The sequence below is a fragment of the Sorex fumeus genome, unplaced genomic scaffold (assembly GCF_029834395.1).
Source record: "Sorex fumeus unplaced genomic scaffold, SorFum_2.1 ptg000028l, whole genome shotgun sequence".
Classification (NCBI taxonomy): domain Eukaryota; kingdom Metazoa; phylum Chordata; class Mammalia; order Eulipotyphla; family Soricidae; genus Sorex; species Sorex fumeus.
Genome location: NW_026606085.1, coordinates 5,813,370 through 5,831,513, shown reverse-complemented (window position 1 = coordinate 5,831,513; position 18,144 = coordinate 5,813,370).

The following is an 18,144-nucleotide window of genomic DNA, read 5'->3' as shown; positions in this document are numbered from 1 at the left end:
ACAACCTTCGGAGCAGCTCCTCCTTCGACTGAAATGACAGGCTTAAATAGCAAAACTAAACTTGAGTAGAGATCAATGAAAGCTACTTAAGACGACAATCTTAGTTACATATTTCTAAATCATCAATGGTATAAATTTAGTCAGAGAGTAGGGGGTAACAAAGACAATATAGCAGTAATAGAATATATTACTTCTGTATCCTGGTGAAACTCTGTGAGGCACCTTTTCTGAAACACTAGCTCTAGATGCCAGAACCTGGATTGCCACTGAATTAGCCAGCTCATATCCTGCACTTCCTCTGAATCCAGGCCTGCTTCGCAGAAGACAGAGAACTGATGTTTTCCTCTCCAAAGAAGGAGCAGTCCTGAAAAGACTCCCTTTTAATCCTGTGTTCCTGAAGCACCCAACTGGATCCCCGCCCCTACCTACGGGTGGGGGGGGGGGGGGTGCGGTACTGCTGTATTTTCCCCTTATGAAATCTTTTTTCAAAAATTTTTAAATTGAATCACTGTGATATAGACCCTTACAAAGCTGTTCATGATTGGATTTCAGTTATACAGGATTCCAACACCCAACACCCATCCCTCTAGCAGTGTACATTTCCCAGCACTAGTGTTCCCTCCCATCACCCCTCCCCACCCCATCCCCTGCCTGCCTCTATGGCAGGCACTTCTCTCTCTCCCTCTCTCTCTCTTTCTCTCTCTCTCTCTCTCTCCTTTTGGGCATTGTGGTTTGCAATACTGATACTGAAAAGTTATCAAGAATATCCCTTTCCTAGTTTTAACCCTCAGATCTTGTACAGCGTGATCATTCCCAGCTATTATTGTCATACTGGTCTCTTCTCTATCTTACCTACCCTCAGCCCCCCACACACTTGTGGTTTATTCCAACCATTGACCAGTCCTCCTAATTCCTGTTTTCCCTGGCCATGGATATTAGTCTCCTACTACATATATTTAAATACCACAAGTGAATGCAATCATTCTATATCTGTCCCTCTCCTTCTGACTCATTTCACTCAGCATGATACTCTCCATGTCCGTACATTTATAGGCAAATTTTATGACTTCATTTTTCCTGACAGCTGCATAGTATTCCTTTTTGTAGATGTGCCATTTATTTATTTGTCTGTTCTTGGGCACTCAGGTTGTTCCCAGATTCTGGCTATGGTGAATAGTGCTTTAAAGAACATAGGAATGCAGATGGTTTTTCTGCTGTGTGTTTTTGGGGCCCCAGGGTGTATTCCCAGACATGTTTAGACACTTCTGGAATCTTGTGAGCAGCAGTAACCACTCACCTTGTACCGTATTACATCTGTGGTTCTCAGCACCTGGGAGGAGATCAGGAGCACCCAAGAACTTATAATAAATATGAACTCTTATTAAATTCAAATCACAGACATTAAAATCAAATTCAAGTTGGTAGGAGGGTGAGACAAGCATCCTGCATCTAACACACCTTCCAAGTAATTCAGATGCACTCAGATTTAAGAAGCACTATTCTATAGCCAAACATTTATAAGGATCCGGACTTCTTTTTCCTCCTACCATGTGTGTATTTCACAGTCTGTATCAGTCATCATGCAACCACTAGACAGAATCATCAGAAGACAGAATTGCATAGACTGAGCTTTGCACAACCTTTGACTCCATAGGGCAGGAACTGACTTCTCTGTAAAGTTTGTGATAATGGGGTCTTCCTATCTGAGAGTGAAATTTGACATCCACGGGGGAGGTTGGTGGGTGGGAAATAATGGATGTAAAGTAGAGAAGATCAAAACTTTCAAAAATCATATGAACACTAGAGTTGATAAGAATCGACAGACAACCATGTTGTTTCTTGTTCCTTCTAAGCCCAATGATGTGGAATCCTGCACAAGTTAGGATCCTTTATTAATGGATCTGCACACACCTCACCCAGAAATTGGAGGGGCTGACAGGGGATCCTGGGAAAGAAAACTATTGCATCTACATCAGCTGCTCTTCACATGTATTGAGTGTGACTGAGCCACAACAGTGTAACTGAACCACTGCCTTATTTCTATGAAGCTCCACTCCACAGAAACACCCAAGAAAAGGGATTCCGGGAGATTTATTTTAGCCTCACTCGATGGTCATGTCCAGGCTCTGCACTATTATCTCTGCTGTACAGATAAGGAAAAGAGGAGAGGAATGGTATTGTTAGCTCCTACCAAAGGACAGCTCTCTTTGGAGAGGGCTAGGGGACAGAGATCATCTTGCCAAGGACATAGAGGAGTTCCACAGTGCTGCTCAGAGAGCAGTGACTAGTGTTTCTCACTAAAAGATGTTAGAATACTCCAGAATCTATCAGTGAAATATTTGCCTCAAAATTAGCTTTCCTAATTTTTGAACTTGGGTAGAGAATAGAGGGGACACCCCCAGCACATACATCCTACATTGTTTTCTGTTGTATTTGTGAAGTAGTCTTGTGAAGTTCATTCTGAAAAGACTACATACTCTCTGAAGTGCCAGTGGCCTCCAGGCCCCACTTCAAGTTCATGCCAAAGAATCAGAAGCCGCCTTTCCCTGTCTCCTTCCTGACTCTGCAGCATTGGAGAATTTCTTGCTGAGTCAGAGGAATTGTGAAGAGACACAGAGAATTCCAGTGATCACATACCAGCTAATCTTCTTATACAGATGTTTACACACGTGTGTATAACTCATTCTAGTATTACTGTGTTTTTTAGATTTCAAAATAGGCCCATCCCTGAGGCAGAAGAAATTCTGTGGACTTAGGCAGATTCCTTGATTATAAGCAAAGCCACAAATCCACAAAATCATTCCTAAACCCACAGAAAATGGTCAAGCAAATCTAGAAGGTTCAGAGATTCTCATGAGTTTGAGTTGGAGGACTTCCAACTGGTAGTGGGTCTGAGAAGCTGTCAGACTTTTACTCCCTGCCCCAGTCCAAGAACTCAGCAACAACCCACCCCCATCCCACCTCACCAATCTTGCTACAGTTCCACACTGGACATGAACATAAAGAAGCTCAAGACCATCCAATCAAGCAAAATCTGATTTTATGCATTCGGGAGTACAGAATTCTCAACCACTAACGCCCAAAACCTGGAGTTTATGGCTTCTGACTCTGGAGTAGTTGCAGAGACCGTGTTTCTGTGGAATGAGCTATGGACCCTTCATGTCAGATCCTTCCCTCTCACAACTGAACCTTCAAAACCCCTTTCTCAAACTCAACATCTGTGTCTATATGCAGGGCCAGCAAGCTCCTCTTATGCTGGGACTTTCAGTTCAGCATTGTCTACTGGAGAGCTGTGTATGCAACACTAGGTGTTCGGGTAGGAGGAGTTTCTTTCAGAGGTCTTCTCCTTCTGTATTTCTTTTTCTCTAAGTACATGCGTCTCCTGAGAGCCATGGCAATATCAGAGTATAGACTTCATCTCAGTTTTTATTAACCGGCATTGGCCTGACTTTGTTAGTATATATTACTCTAATTTGTTGTTGTTTGTGCCACCAGAACCACACCTAATGGTTCTGAGGATCCCTGTGGTACCCAGGTATCAGACTCAGTGCCTCACATTGGCAAGGTATGTGCTCTGCCATTTAAACCACAACCCAGGCTCTGTAACTTTTCAGTTTTTGAAATGTAGACGTTTCCCAAAATAGACCACTGAATCAGAATTAAGAAGAGTAGACTCAGAGGCATCAGAATGTTATACCACCCTCTGGGATGGGGAGAACAGCATTTTTAGAAATTTAATCAGGAAATAAGCTAAATATGGAAACATGCAGTAGAATGAAAGCCAGCTGTGTAGTAATGTGAATTTATGTTTGTTTTCAGTCTGTGTAACTAATTACCACAAACCTAAAGTCCTAAACCACCAGCCATTTATTATCTCACAGTAGGAGGTCAGGATCTATGTGGCCTTAACTGAATCTCCAAGCAAGGCTGAAATGAAGATGTTGGTCAGATCAAGCTCTTATTCAGAGTGTCTAGGAAAAAAATCTGCTTTCAAGCTCATTCCATTTGTAAGCAGAATCCAGTTTCTTGCAGTTGTGTGTGTGAGCAACCATTTCATTGCTGGATGCCAGCCAGGGGCTGCCCTTCTGCCTTCTTAATTCCTTATAATGTGCTATTTTCCACCTCCAAGTCAGACATGAGGTCTGTTGATGGACATGTGGGTTGTGTCTACTTGGGGGCTATTATGAATAATGTTGTACGAACACTCTTGTACAACTCTATCTGTGGACATAGGTTTTTATTTCTCTTGGGTATGTAGATATAGAAATGGAATTACTGGATCGTATTCTAATTCTGCTTAACCTCTTGAGAAACTGCCAAACTGTTCTGAATTACTGCATTTCCCCCCTCCCCCACTTCATTTAAAGGCCATGGTTTACAAAGATTTGTCATAAGCTTTCAGTGCTCCAACACCAATCCCACCTTCTCTCCACCATTATCTCCATTTTCCCAGCCACACCTCAAGCCTGCCCACATAGCAGTCCTACATTAATGTATTTTATATTGCTTGTTACCATTAAATGGTTAATGAAATGATCAAAAAATATTTCCATAGATGAAAATTTGTGAAAATTGTTGTATCTCACCGTGAGAATACTAAGTCCTTGTCTGAGAGTTTATCAAGCCATTTTTTCAAGTTAGGTTTTCTATGTTAATGTTTTTATTAGTTGAGATTGGTTGGCTTCTATGTTACATTCCCATCCAATCTGTTGTGCTACTACTGGATGGAAGTGTTATAGATTTTGGAGATGTCATATAGCTACACATACAGCCATACGCTCCAGAAAATCCAGAATATTTAATTGGAAAGTCCAGCTTAAGGCATAGCAGTGACTATGGGGTGTGGGAGAAGCAGCCAGAGCTTTTGAACTACTGTATTTTGGAGAACATTAATTTTAGAGATTACTGGCCAGTTTGGGGATGGGGGGAAGACCAGTCTAACAAGATAAAGGAAAAAGTCAGGATTTAATGAAACAATGGCTGGGAAATTCAACATGGATGAATACAATATCTATTTGTTGAATGCACCAAGAGGAGGAGGCTGTTCCAAGGATTGATACCAACTAACCACTTACCCCTATAACACACTTAACAGGTCCTACTTGATTAAACCCCTCTCCTTTGTCTTCTGCTATCAAACCTGGGCTTCAGGACCCTTTGTTGATCAACAAATCATAATGTTTTCAGTACCTTCTACGTGCCAAACACTGAGCAAAGTAAAGGGGATATGGCAAACAAATGGTGTGGTTCCTACCTCCTTACAGTCTCTTGACAAAGAAATCTTAAACCATATTTAAAACTAAATGAGTAGGGGCTGGAGCTATAGCACAGTGGGCAGGACATTTGCCTTGCACGTGGCCAACCCAGGTTTGATTCCCAGCTTCCCATATGGTCTCTGAGCACTGCTAGGGGTAATTCCTGAGTGCAGAGCCAGGAGTAACCCCTGTGCATCGCCGAGTATGACCCAAAAAGAAAAAAAAAGAAGAAAGAAAGAAAGAAAGAAAGAAAGAAAGAAAGAAAGAAAGAAAAGAAAACTAAATGACTAAAGATCTAGATGATTATCACCGCATAGGGTGTCGAGAAGTGGTTGATGCTATAGGATCATACAGAGGAATGGAGGGGGGATGCGGAAACTACTGCTCTTTCTAAGGAGACAATGCTATGTTTGGAAAAGATATGAAGTGGAAAAAGGAGGAGAGAGAAGGGGAAGAAAGACTGTTCTGGAACAAAATGGTGAGATCCTGACGGCAGGTACTGCTGGGATGTAGAGCAGGAAACAGGACTAGATATAGGGACTTTGGGAAGGTTTTCTATGGTCTTTCACTTTATTCTACAGGGACTGAGAATAGGGGCAAACAGTACAGTGTTGCACATGGTCAACCCAGGTTCAATCCCTGGAACCACATATGGTCCTCAAGACCGGTAAGGAGTGATCCCTGAGCACAGTGCCAAAAGTAGACCCTGAACACTGCCAGGTATGGCCCCCAAACAAAACAAAACAAATAATAGGGACTGAGAATTTTATGAAGAAAACAAATAGCTGGTAGAGCACTTGGCTTGACACCACATACCCACGTTTCACCTCTGGGACCACATATAGTTCCATGAGCCCTGAGTGCAGAGCCAGAAGCAAGTTCTGAGCACCACTAGATGTAGCCCCCAAACCCAAAATGAATAAATAAGACACCAAAAATTGAACTGTAAGGGCAAGTGTATTTTTGGGTTACATTGGTAAATTTAGCACAGAATCTAGTATTTGGAGAGTGAAGTTGTGGGGTTGAGAAAAGCAATAAATCTTTAAATGTGGAAATCAGAATAAAACACAGTTCACAAATCTATCCTGTCCTGAGTGCATTGGTGAGCTCTACCCTGGGACGAAGGTAGGGTTTAACCCTCAGACAGAGCACCTCCCTCTATTGGATGGAGGTAAGGAGCCCGACTCAGGACAGTGGTGTGCAACTCTTGTCTCCGCAGAAGTCAAACCTGCACTTCTGTCAGTTACCCTCACTGTATGTCTACTGTACTGTGAAGAGGAAGAACATGATGATTTTTGTCTTCAAGAAAGATGACTCCCGGAGCTGGAGTGATAGTACAGCAGGTAGGGCGTTTGCCTTGCATGCGGCCGACCCAGATTCGATTACCAGCATCCCATATAGTCCCCCGTGCACCGCCAGGAGTAATTCCTGAGTGCAGAGCCAGGAGTAACTCCTGAGCATTGCCGGGTGTGACCCCCCCCACCCCCCAAAAAAAAAAAAACAAAAAGAAAAAGAAAAGAAAAAGACTCTAGAACTGGAGAGATAATACAGGAAAGGGTTGCCTTGTACAGGGCTGCCTCTAGTCACCTATGGCCTCCCGAGCACAAAGCCAGGAGTAAGCCTTGAGCACAGCCAGATGTGACCCAACTGCAATACCGCCACCAAAAGAAGAAAGTGACTCTAATCCCTGAGTGGAGAACAAATGGATGTAGTGGGAGGGCAAGAAAGGTAGATGCCAGAGTAAATGCAGGAAGACCATTAAGCAAAGGATCATTTTTTAGAAACAATTTTTATTGAGGTACCAATATTTACAATACTGCTAATTCTACTATTCTCAGGTGCTTCATTCCAATATCACACCCATCACCCAGAGTGCCTTCTTCCTTCCACCTGTGTCCCAATGACCCCTCCCAGCTCTACACATAAAATCTTTAGTTATGATGATTTGAACTATTTATTTTTCCCTTTTTATGCTTCGTTTTATCTTATATTTGAGATAAATCTCTCTCTTTCTTTATTTTAAAGGTGATGACACCCATTCATATAGTAAATAAAGCTAATGTCCTAGAATTCCACAAAAGTATAAATCAATAATAAATTGATAAAGTGAAATTAGATAAAGTAAAATTAATAAAGTAAAAAAATTTTGAAAACTTTATCTTTTTAAAAGGTATATAAATTCAAAATTAATATAAATAATTTTATGTTAAAATATTTTAAAATTTACATGAAATAGATAAATTCTACAAATACAAATTTTAGTAAGTGTGAAGAGAGTTCAGAAAAATACAAAGGGAGAATCCAATAAACCTATAGAAGTATGAAAATGTGTTTTACTCTTAACAGGGGAAGAAAAGTGCCAGTCATAGAGGCAGATTGGGGACAGGAGGGAAACTGGGGACATTGATGGTGGGAAATGTACACTAGTGAAGGAATGGGTGTTCGAACATTATTATATGACTGAAACCCAAACATGAACACGGTCACTCTGAACCTGGACTAAGAGCTAGAAGGAGATAAAGTAACATGCTAATGTCAGTAACTTCACTTAATCACTTAACTTCCCGTTAGTCGTCGATTTGCTCGAGCGGGCGCCAGTAACGTCTCCATTCGTCCCTGTCGCGTGCTAGTGTAGCCCAATGGCATCTGTTCGCTCCGGGAACATGAAGGGCCTCAAACCGATCGTTCATGATCTTGACGAAGAAGTCTGACCATCTGGTAGGTGGGCGGCCACGCGGTCTTTTGACATCCCGTGGAATCCAATCAGTAACAGCTCTAGTCCAACGGTCGTCTTTAAATCTCATTACGTGACCAGCCCATCTGATTTTCGACACCTTGGCAAATGAGACAGCGTCCCTGATTCTTGATCGTCGACGGATGTCAGAACTCCGGATTCGTTCTCTCATTTGAGTGAAGCGTGATATTCCAAGCATAGCTCTTTCTATTCTTCTTTGGGAGACCTGAATAGCGTTCTCATCTTGTTTGCGTAGGGCCCAGGTCTCTGAGGCATATGTTAATGCAGGAAGAACAGTGGAATCAAAGAGATGTGCCCGGAGCCAGAGGTTCTTCGTCCTCTTAGCTATTTCTTCGACGTTCTTGAATGCGTTCCAAGCCGCTCTCTTCCTCCTGCGCAGCTCGGGTGCCAGGTCATTTGTCATGTTGACCTCTCGACCTAGGTAGACATAGCTGTTGCATTCAGAGATGGTCGTTCCATTGAGAGCGAATGGGGCGTCAGGAACAAGGCTGTTTCTCATAAACATTGTCTTCGTAAGATTCAGCTGTAGTCCTACCTTTCCACGCTCACGGTCAAAGTCGGCCAGCATTTGTGCCGCTTGGCTGATGTTTGGTGTTATTAAAACAATGTCATCAGCAAAGCGGAGGTGGTGTAATTGCCGACCATCTATCATCACTCCCATTCCTTCCCATTCCAGTCGTCGCATGATGTTCTCGAGGGTGGCACTGAAGAGTTTCGGTGAAATAGTATCACCCTGCCGCACCCCTCTCTTGACATCAACGATCACTTCTTTGTAGAATGGTGAGATCCTGGTAGTGAATCCGCAATAGAGCTCACGGAGGATCCTGATGTATTGGGCTTGAATGCCCTGATTGGCTAGGGCTTCAATGACCGCTTCCGTCTCAACAGAATCAAAGGCCTTCTTTAAATCAATGAACGTTAAGCAGAGCGGCATCTTGAACTCCCGAGAAACCTCAATGAGCTTGGTTATCGTGTGGATATGGTCGATGGTGCTGAATCCTTTGCGGAACCCTGCTTGCTCGCATGGTTGTCCTTCATCTAATGTTCTGCCAATCCTATTCAGGATGACTCGAGTGAACAACTTGTAGATGACAGACAATAGGCAGATCGGGCGATAGTTGCCAATGTCATGGATGTCTCCCTTCTTGAACAGTAGTACGGTCCTGCTGGTTTTCCATTGGGACGGAACTTTGCATTCAGACAGGTAGCGAGTGAAGAGCCGAGCCAGTGTATTGATGAGTACTGACGGCAGGTTCTTCAGGTGTTCAGGTCTGACCTTGTCTGGGCCGGGTGCTGTTTGTTTCTTTACCAACGAAATGGCGTGTCGGATTTCAGAGGGGAGAACGTTGGGAACAACATACCCATCCTGTGGAATTTGGTATGTTGGCAAGTGGACATGGCTATCGAAGAGATTTGAGTAGAAGTCATGGATAATCTTCTCCATTGCCATTCTGGAGGATGTGATGGATCCATCAGGACGTCGGAGGGCAGTCATCTTGCTCTTATAGTTGGCGAAGGACAGGCGGGCCTTACGAATACTTTTCCCGGCTTCTGCCGCATCTACCAGTACTTCTGCTCTTCTCTCTTTGAGGTCTTCCTTGATCGCATCTCTGCACTGCTTTGCAAGCTCGGACGTTAGCTTGCGGTTGCCTGAGGCATGCGCCAAACCACGCTGGCGAATTAGCTCAAGAGTTTTCGAAGATAGGTGACTTTTTGTGGCTATCTCTCTCTTGGCGTTCCTCGCACATTCACGGAGGTGCTGAACCAGTCGATCGTATTCCTCGTCAATGTTGTCAACAATGGCATCTTCCCATGTTGCCGCAATAGTACCAAAGAGTTCCCAGTTGGTGGTCATTCTGGGAGTTCTCTTTTTGAACTTTGCAGCCCTTTCTCCCCGCTCTGTGAAGTAGAATTTTGCACGAAGGAGACGGTGGTCCGATCCCGTTCGAAATTTTGGGACAACAGCGACATCAGTCAGGCAAAACCGTCGATTGAATATGATGTGGTCTATTTCGTTGTGGAATCGTCCACTGGGAGACTCCCATGTCCATCGTTTAGATTCTGCCTTCTGGAACTGTGAGTTACCATGGATGGTCTTGGTCGACATGATGAACTCTGACAGTCTCTCACCCTGTTCGTTCCATTCTAGGCCATGGGTCCCGATGTGAAGTTCTTCAGCTGATCTTCTCGGTCCTATCTTGGCATTAAAATCACCCACAATGATCTTGTAGAAGGTGTGGTCTTCTTTATAGAACTTCTCTAGCTCCATGTAGAACTTCTCGATTTCTCTTTCATCATAATGAGATGTTGGTGCGTAGACAAGGAAGATAGAAACTGCAGGCAGTGAGCCACATCTATTCAAATGTAAACGTCCGATTCGGGTTGTTAGGCATTCGAATGAATCAATGCTCTTGGCCAAGTTTGTGTTGACAAGGACACCGACGCCTCCAACACCTCTTTTATCACATGTTCCGAGGAACAATTCTTCTCCAGTGTCGAAAACGGCATGGTGAGATTCGTGCCTTCTTGTCTCGGTCAGACCAATGATGTCGTACTTGATCATTCGCGCTTGTACCATCAGGTCCTCGATGGATGCATCTGATGCTAGCGTACGTGCATTGAAAGTACAGACGATCATTTTTGTCTTCCTTCGTTGTGGCAGCCTAGGTCGGCCTTGAGATTTTGTCGGCCTCTCCTTTCTCATCCTTCTCAGTGCTGCCATGTCGGTGAAGCCTTCAGGGCCAGGTGAATGAGACCAGTTGTAGTTACTGGTTTTGGCATATCGAATACACAGCGGATAGCTTGCCAGGCTCTTCCGTGCGGGCAGAATACTCTCGGTAGCTTGCCAGTCTTTCCGAGAGGGATAGAGGCTTTTGGGGTGACCTCTAATCACCCTTGTAGGTGTTACCATATTTGAACCCTATCAAATATGTCAGTAACAGTATAGTTAAATCATGCTGCCTAAAAGGGGGGGAAATAAATAAATAAATAAATAAATAGTGCCTGTCATAAAGGCAGAGTGGGGCAGGAGGGAAGCTGGGGTCATTGGTGGAGGGAAGTAGACAGTGGTGAAAGGATTAGTGTTGAAAACTTGTATGTCTGAAACTCAGTCATGAATAACTTTCTAGCTCTGTAATTTATGATTATTCAATTAAAAACAAAACAAAAACCTCCTCAGGGCTAGAGCTAGAAAAATTGTGCAGTGGGCAGGATGCTTACTTTGCATGTGGCTGAGCTGGGTTCAATATCAGCACCCCATTTGGTCCCCTGATCCCTGCCAGGAGTGATCTCAGAGTGCAGAGCCAGGAGTAAGCCCTGAGCACCCGAGATGTGACCTAAAAACCAAATAAATAAATAGCCCTCCTCTGCAGAGATGCAAAATGATGAAGAAAAAAGGAAAAATTGTGTAAGCCCCTGGTGAATCTAAATAACCTTAGAAGGGGCCTCTAGAGGCATTGACAGAAATGCAGTACTTTTTTTCTTTTTGTTTAAAATTTATTTTTTATTGAACCACAGTGAGATACACAGTTACAAAGTTGTTCATGATTGGGTTTCAGTCATATGATGTTCCAACACCCTTTGCTTCACCAGTGTACATTTCCCACCACCAATGTCCCCAGTTTCTTTCCCCTATCCCTTGTCCAGCCTGCCCTTATGGTAGGCACTTCTCTCTCTCTCTCTCTCTCTCTCTCTCTCTCTCTCTCTCTCTCTCTCTCTCTCTCTCTCTCTCTCTCCTCTCTATTTCTCTCTCCTTTTGGGCATTCTGGTTTGCAATACAGGCACTGAAAGGTTATCATGTGTGTCCCTTTACCTCCTTTCAGCATGCAGTTCTTGTGCAAAGTGTTTATTTCCGACTATCATTTGTCATAGAGCTCTCTTCTCTATTCTAACTGCTCTCCCCTGCCCTGCAATTTGTGGCAAGTTTCCAACCATGGACCAGTTCTCCTGGCCCGTGTTTCTATTGTCCTACCCAAGCCTCTGTTAGACTTTTACAAATTTCTCTGACAAACTGCAGCTTCTGCAGTGGCCCAAGTGAAGTTAGACTTAGTGAAACAGACCCAAGTGGAATACTGTGATTGAATTGGGGTTCTGAGGGTCCTCAGATCTCTCCCAGGAACCCTGAGACTCTTTAGAATCTAATTTGAAATTTTTGGCTGATTTTGGTATAAAATGCAGGCATGAAAGCACCCAAAAGAATTGCAGAGTGAATCATAAGAATATCTGGCAGATCTGCCCTCTGCCCTCTGGATGTCATTGACTTCTCGACTGAGAAAACAGTGCTCTCTTTTTGTTGTTGTTGTTTTTATTTGGAAAATGTTTTAGTTGAATCACCATGAGATATATAATTGAATCACCATGAGATATACAGTTGAATCACCATGAGATATAAAGTCGCTAACAACTGAGTTTCAGTCATACAATGTTCCAACACCCATCCCTTCATCAGTGCATATTTCCCACCACTAATGTCCCCAGTTTTCTACCTTCCCACCCCCCCTGCACTGCCCCCACAGCCTACCTCTATGGAAGACACTTTCTCTCTCTGTCTTTGTCTCTCTGTCTCTCTCTTTCCTTTTAGGCACTATGATCTTCAATACTACTACTGAAAAGTATCATACATATCACTTTACCTCCTTTCAGCACTCAGTTTTTGTCCAGAGTGATCATTCCCAACTATCATTGTCATAGTGCTCCCTTCTTTGTCCTAATTATACTCCCCCTCCCGCTTCATGACAAGCTTCCAACTGTGGACCAGTCTTCCAGACCTTTAGTTCTGATCTTCTTGAGGATCAACCTCATCAATGGACAAATGTAATTGAGCTTATCTCTCAAAGACATGAAGTGCTGGTAGGATTGTCATACTCATCTCAGAGAACTATTTGAAGGTACATGGCTGTCCACAGGTCAACACAAAAGTGTATAAATTGTATACTATTTTGGTCTTTGAAGGAGCAACCATTCCAGGCTGAAAACTCTTGTGCTAGGGGCTATAAACCACATTTAATCCACCAAGCTTCACAGAGATTTCCTAATGCCCAGTCCTACATACATTGTAGGTCGCCTTGACCACATTGGATCTGGTCTCTTGGAGTATTTCCTAGGTTACTGGAATTTCCACTGCTCGCTCAACACTAGAGAGTAAGTTCTCAATCTCACAGTTTAATATGTAGGGGAATTCTGCCTGTTCTTATAAAATAAATACATTTGATGGGCCATGCTGTGGCATATCTCATAAGGGTGTTTCCAACCCCAGGAGACTTTGCAAGATAAAAATGAAGGTAATTTCCTCATACCTAGTGATAAATAGTCCAGTATCTTTGCAGCTCACAATCCTCATTCCAAAGGATGCTCAAAAAGGAATTTAACCATGACAAAGATATAACCACAAACACTGTGATTGAACCATTAATACAAAACATCATATCCTCTTGATATCTACAAACAACCAAGGATCACAGCTACAGATTTAAATGAAGGCCCATGTTCTGAGAATGAGGTGGGACAGTGCTAGACAACAAAGCAGGCAGTGTGTGACTCTTCATCTTGTCCAACTTCCACGTGAAAGAAAATAGCCAAAACATAGGTTTGTCCATCAAATCTTGACTCATTATGTGTCACAGAAGCATGGAGTCTGAAAGGAACTGGATGCATTCCAGAGTGGAGAGATCAATCTCATAAACATATCATCTTTGGATGTCTCTCTAGTGCAGGATACAATTAACTGCTGAAGGCTATATCTATTCTGCTGTTTCAGGATTTTGCCTGGAGTGAGGGATACAGCACATTGAGGTTCCAACAGTGCTGTCTTGGGAGGCAGCAGCACCCTGCAGAAGACTGAATCTTGCAACTTGCGTCTGGACATCCAAGGAGAGATCTCCACCCTTGCTTGCAACCAGCTCCCAGCTCTTTCCTACAGGATTTTTTCTTTTCAACTGAGGCAAAATTAGTCTGTACATATTTTAGGGATACAGTTTCACACATCTTCAAAGAGTAAGAAGTCACCACTAAAAGCAGCAATATCCTTTTATCACTGGCCACTGGATATCCTTTCCCCTATAATCCTCCCGTCTACCAGAAGTAACTTCAGCTCTGCATTGATTCTAGAGGTTTGTTTTCTTTTGGCTTAATCTGTTGCTTTGCTTTGTTTCCTTATCTTGCTCTGTTTCACATATCTTACATGTAAATGAGTTCATCCAGTGTTTGTATTTTTTCCTTCTGACTTGTTTCTTTTAGTATAACATTCTTCAGGTCTCTCCATGTTGTAGCAAAAATCCAAGATTTCAGACTTTCTTAAAGCAAAATAGCATTTCATTACACCACCTTTCCTCTGTTCATTCATTTCTTATTGGGCATTTTAGTTTTCCTGGATGTGCCAGAAATTGAACCCAGGGTCTCAGACATACAAGACAAGTACTCTACTGCTGAACTACATCTCTGGACCCTCAAAGATTAAGCCCCATATTTTTATACAGGCCCTTCCAGTAGTGATTGGGGACCTAAATCCACCCCCATTTATACTCTAACTGGAAGTTCTGACCATTCAGTTCTTTAGCCTCGTGATGTAGTACTGTCCGGGCATAGCAGTGCCCAGCAGCACAGGGCACAGATCTGAGGAATAAACTTGAGGCTTCAAGCATGCAAGGCATGATCCATATACACACTGTATATTTATACCACCTATCATTATTTAATTTTTCATTAGTTCAACCAGAATAATTATAAGTTCCATCAGGATAGTTTTTACCTTATTCATAGACATACCTTTGTTGTCCAGAACAGTGCCTTGTGCATAGTAGATATTCTTCAAATACTTGTGATATTCTTCAAATATTAAAGACTGTGAGAGTGGTTACAAAGTTTCCGATTTAAGTCTCAGTCTGATGAAACACCTGACCCTTCACCAGTGCACCAGTGCACATTTTCTACCACCAAAAACTCCAATATCCCCCACATCCCACACCTTCCCCGGACCTGTGTGGCAGATGATTTTCATGTTACTCTCTCTCTACTTTGATTACATTCAATATTTCGACACCAAACCCACCGTTATTATTTGGGATTTTACCCCAACACTCAGATCTGCCGAAAAGGCAACATTAGGCAATTTATTTTCTATTGCTGATTATGGAATTGCATATGATTTTGGAATTCTGAAGTTTTAATAATTAAATCTGGAGGGATTTCTGTCAAAAGCCACTGTGTTCCAAGCTTTGTTTCTGAGACACTGGGATCAGTGGCCGATAAGCAGCTTGATCAGCAGCCAGAGGTCTCATTCGTGGGCAGCAACTCAGGGTCTCATGGGGCGGGAGAAGGGCCGCCTCCGCCTCTATCCCATGAGGCCCTGCCATTTCTCATCACTGTGGGCCCCTCCCTGACTGTCCCTAGGCCTCTGGAAGATGGAGGTGGCGGCGGCCGAGCCACCAGGGGAAACAGGCCAAACATGAAGCCCATTCCCACCTGTGGTGGTCTGGTGCCAGAAAACTAATGCATAGTCCGGACGCATTTCTGCCAAAAGCTGCATGTTTGATATTCAGCAATACAATGATCGATCAGCCATCCCTCTACCAGTGCAAACTTTCCACCACCAATATCCCCATTGTCACTGTCCTCCCATTGTTCATCAATTTGCTCGAGCGGGCCCAGTAACGTCTCCATTGTGACAATTGTTACTGTGTTTGGCATATCGAATATGTCACGGGTAGCTTGCCAGGCTTTGCCGTGTGGGCGAGATATCCCCTCCTTTTCCATTTCAGTCCTTACCTCTACGGCAGACAAATGTTCAGATACTCTATAGTTTTGGGCATTATATTTTTCTTGGATATTCCCACCACCATTCAAGCCTGCCTTCTAGGGGCAGATGCTAGATCATCTATTTTCCATTGCTCTCTTTGTATATCAGGAAAGGTCAGTGGCAGTGTGGTTTGGAGAAATAGTCCCGGTCCCCACATATCAGAGCCATGCTTGTAGAAGCTCATGGTCACAGGGATTCCATCTGGAGAAGCCGGAGGAGACTGCACCTGCTCCATCTGGGGCACCCCAGTGATATCGACTCCGAGCGTTCTCTGGTGTTGTGCCCGCTGGCCAGGATTCTTCATTGCTGAGTGCAGCAAGATGGCGCTTGGGGTATATTTGTATATATTCTTTACTGGAAGGACCTGTGTGATCTTTTAACACTGTTAAAAGATTGAGCCCGTTTAACATTGCAGGCTGAATTAATACATAAATAAACTAAAAAATAAAATAGGAGTAGTGGTAGTCTCTGAGTAATGCCTATACTCCAGGAATTCTCCTTCTCCTCACTCATGACCATGGCATCTCCTTGTCCCTCTGCAGAGTGCATGCTCACAGCCCTAGAGTTTGGGCTCTAATAGTTCAGATGTCACTTTCCCCTTGGGTCCTATTATGGCTGCCTATTCTAAAATTGCAATCCCTAACCTGGAACACCCATGCACTACAAAATTTCTCCACAGATATATCATCTTCTAGCATACATTATGTTTCTCTCCCCTCCTAGAATAAAATCTCTGTGATAGTAGCCGTTACATCTACGGTATTCACTGCAGTATCCCCTCTCCCTAGAATGGTGTCTCATTGTCTTGGTACAAACGCCAAAGAATATTTGTAGATTGGATGAATGAGTAAATCAATGAGTAAGCTGAAAGAAATGCACTCTCGTGAGCAAAGGAGATTTTAAAGGAGGTTAGTGACAGAGGAACCCCCTGGTAGAGATGTCTGCCACATTTTGGGGGAGATACAGATAAGATGAAAGAAAGAGACTGAAGGATAGTAGTGTATGTGTGTGTGTGTGTGTGTGTGTGTGTGTGTGTGTGTGTGTTATCTTGCCCTTGCAAACTCTTTATGTGTCACATCCTGTATTTTCCTTATCTCAAAACATTTTCTAGATTTTTCGTTTGGAAGGCATTAATAATACTAATAATTGTTGGCATGTTGTAGTGAATGCTTATTATGTGAGCGGCACGTATGAGTGTGTATAATTGTGTGTGTTTTGTGATGTGGAAAACCAAACCCAGTCACATCCCTCACCCACTTTATGCATCACTTTTGAAAGGATTTTGAATGTTTTATTCCAGTCACAAATTAAGTTTTCTTCAGCTACATATATTGCATTTAAACTTTTATTGTGTTTCATTTCCTTTTATGTACTTTAATGGTCTAATTTAATAAACAGAACTTTTGAAAAACTTTTTAAAAACTTGAGGATACTGGTGGTGGGAAATGGGCACTGGTGGAGGGATGGGTATTTGATCATTGTATAATTGAAACCCAAGCACAAAAATTTGTAAGTCTACAACTGTACCTCATGGTGTCTCACTAATAAAAATTTAAAAAAAAAACCTTGAAAGTTTTTTAAAAAAAAACTTGAAATTTTTAAACTTAAAATATTAATTCAATAAATTAACTTATTATTATAGTGAACTTTTAATACATGTTCCAACAGTATATGTATTGTTTAACTATTTCAGTTTAAAATTATTAATTTTCTATTGGAATGTCAAGATTTTCACTATAACTAGGTTAAATTTTTATACACTATGACAGCCAAGTAAGTATACATACATTTGCATAAAAACATCAAAAACAGGGTCAAGAGAGAGTATAGCAGTTAGGATGCAAGCAAGGCATGCACCTGAGCCCAGTCCAATTCCTAGCACCACATGATACCTCAGGCACTGCAGGAGTGGCCCATGTATTCCCAGGACTCTGGGGCTCTAACAGCCCTGTTTCCTTGTACCTTTTTGCTGAACAAATAGTCTGATAGGACAAGAATTGCTGGTGAAATCACCAGACCTCTTGGGAACCATTCGAGAAGCCCGTAAGTATAAATAAAGAAGTTTTATAAATAAATATATTAATACCATGACTTGGATTGCATTAAACTTTCTGTGCTTAAATTACATCTTCTAAATATTCTCATTCACCAAAGAATCTATAACATTGTTTCACATCATTTTTGGGCAACTCAACAGAATCCACTCTAATCTGTAATTCCTTGGTCATCCCCATAATTCAAAAACAGGGCCACGTTGCCTAACATACAACTTTCAGTTGTATGTTACATACCTACTTAATAACTATGCTACTTTATTTATTTTTCAAGTTTTGTGTATTTTT